Source organism: Lolium rigidum, chromosome 2 (genome assembly GCF_022539505.1).
Source record: "Lolium rigidum isolate FL_2022 chromosome 2, APGP_CSIRO_Lrig_0.1, whole genome shotgun sequence".
NCBI lineage: Eukaryota > Viridiplantae > Streptophyta > Magnoliopsida > Poales > Poaceae > Lolium > Lolium rigidum.
The window spans coordinates 20,118,470-20,121,297 of NC_061509.1; positions in this window are offsets into that span (position 1 = coordinate 20,118,470).

A 2,828-nucleotide genomic window follows, 5' to 3' on the forward strand; every position below is an offset into this window, starting at 1 on the left:
CACATCCCGCACGCTTAAGCGAAGCTCCGCCGGATTTCTCCACCACCACCGACACCACGCCGTCGTGCCGTCGGATTCAAGAGGAGCTACTACTTCCGCTGCCCACCGGAACAGGGAGGTGGACGTCGTCTTCATCAACAACCGAACGTGTGACCGAGTACGGAGGTGCTGCCCGTTCGTGGCGCCGAAGCGATCGTGATCAAGATCTTCTACGCGCTTTTGCAAGCGGCAAGTGAACGTCTACCGCAGCAACAAGAGCCTCATCTTGTAGGCTTTGGAATCTCTTCAAGGGTGAGACTCGATATCCCCTCGTTGCTACCGTCTTCTAGATTGCATCTTGGCTTGGATTGCGTGTTCGCGGTAGGAAATTTTTTGTTTTCTATGCAACGTTATCCTACAACAATTTCCTCCCAACCAAGAGAATGACTATTCTTCAACAATTTATACCAATGCGCCGCTTTACCAGACAGCGAAAAAGAGAATAGCTTCTTCCTCACTTCATCCATAGAGATACCTGCACACTTGAATAACCCGCATAATTCATGCAAAAACAGTAAATGATCTCCGGGATGGACGGTTCCATCCCCTTCATAGCGGTTATCAATAACACGTTCAATAATTTTCATGGGTATCTTGAAAGCAGTACTTGCAGTAGGTGGATTTAAAATATCACAAGCATCATTAGAGTTATCGCATATGGGAGATAAAGCATTATCAGAACAAATTTTCTCCCCTAAGGACGGGAAACTAAAAAGATCACAGAAACTAGCTTCCCCAAGCTTAGACTTATCCATAGCATTAGCAGTGATTGCGTTCATACTAATAATATTGCTACTAGCATGCAATTGAGGCTCCATAGGTTCTTTAATTTTCGCATCACACAATTCATGTCTTAACTTAGGAAATAAATTAAAAAGCTCATAGTTGTATTCCATTATGCCTTACTAGTGTAAACAAGAAACAAAAAGATGCAATTGCGGGATCTAAAGGAAATAGCTTCGAGTACTTACAACGGCGAAAATAGCTTAGTAGCCGAGATCCGGAGTGTGAGTACCTTTTACCTTTCCTCCCCGACAACGGCGCCGGAAAATAGCTTGATGTCTACGGGAGCTTCTATTCTTGTAGACGAGTGTTGGGCCTCCAAGAGCGAGAGGTTTGTAGAACAACAGCAAGTTTCCCTTAAGTGGATCACCCAAGGTTTATCGATCTCGGGGAGGAAGAGGTCAAAGATATCCCTCTCAAGCAACCACCGCAATCACAAAGCAAGAAGTCTCTTGTGTCCCCAACACACCTAATACACTTGTCGGATGTAAAGGTGCACTAGTTCGGCGAAGAGATAGTGAGATGCAAGTAATATGGATGAGTATGAGTGGTAATAGCAATCTGAATAAAATATGGCAGCGAGTAAACATGCAACAAAACGAGTAAACAAACGGAGATTCGATGCTTGGAAGCAAGGCCTAGGGATCCCGCTTTCACTAGTGGACACTCTCAACAATGATCACATAATAGGACTACTCTACACCCTCTTGTTGGATGATGAACACCACTAAGCGTGTAGGATTACACGAATCCTCAATGCCGGAGTTAACAAGCTCCACAATATTCAATGTTCATATTTAAATAACCTTAGAGTGTAAGATAGATCAACACAATCACACCAAGAACTAACATAGCATGCACACTTGTCACCATCACACTATGAAGGAGGCATAGATCACATCAATTCTTATCATAGCAATAGTTAACTTCATAATCTACAAGAGATTACAATCATAACCCACGCCAAGTACTACACGATGCACACACTATCACCATTACACCGTGCAGGAGGAATAGACTACTTTAATAACATCACTAGAGTAGCACATAGATGATATTCAACTAGATCACATAAAGAGAGAGATGAACCACATAGCTACGAGCGGAGCCCTCAGCCCCGGGGGTGAATTACTCCCTCCTCATCATGGAGACGGCGATGGCGGTGAAGATGGCGGTGGAGACGGCGGTGGAGATGACTCCGGGGGCAATTCCCCGTCCCGGCGAGGTGCCGGAACGAGAGACTTCTGTCCCCCAAATTGGAGTTTCGCGATGTGGCGGCGCCACAGGAGTCTTTTTGGAGTTTCGTCAAGAGGTACTCGCGTTTTTAGGTCGAAAGGGCTTAAATAGGCGAAGAGGCGGCGCGGGAGGGGCGACGGGGTGGCCCCACACCGGGCCTGCGCGGCCGGGGTGTAGGCCGTGCGGCCCACATGTGTGGTGGCCCCACGGCTCTCCTCCGACTCCCCTTCGGTGTTCCGGAGCCTCCGGGAAAAATAGGATGTTTGGTCTTCGTTTCGTCGAATTCCGAGAATATTGCCCGAACAGCCTTTACGGAACCAAAAACAGCGAGAAAACGAGGAACCGGCACTGTGGCATCTTGTTAATAGGTTAGTTCCGGAAAACGCATAAAATCATTATAAAGTGCGAGCAAAACATGTAGGTATTGTCATAAAACAAGCATGGAACATCAGAAATTATAGATACGTTGGAGACGTATCAGACCTGAAAAACTACCACAGTCGACGGTTGCGGCCAAGGTCTTTCCAAGTCGGGGATTTGGTCTTACGGCTCAATCAAAAAAGTACTGAAAAGCTCGAGTCACCGTGGCTGGGCCCTTACGTCGTTACGGAAGTAATCGAAGGAGGAGCATACAGGATCAAGGACAAGAAGACAGGGGTTCCCGAAAAAAACCCCTGGAACGTGGCGCAGCTCAGGCGTTTCTACGCCTAGGGATGAAATATAGTCTTCCTTTGTAAAGATACAATGTACTGAAACGCCCGCGAGTTTTC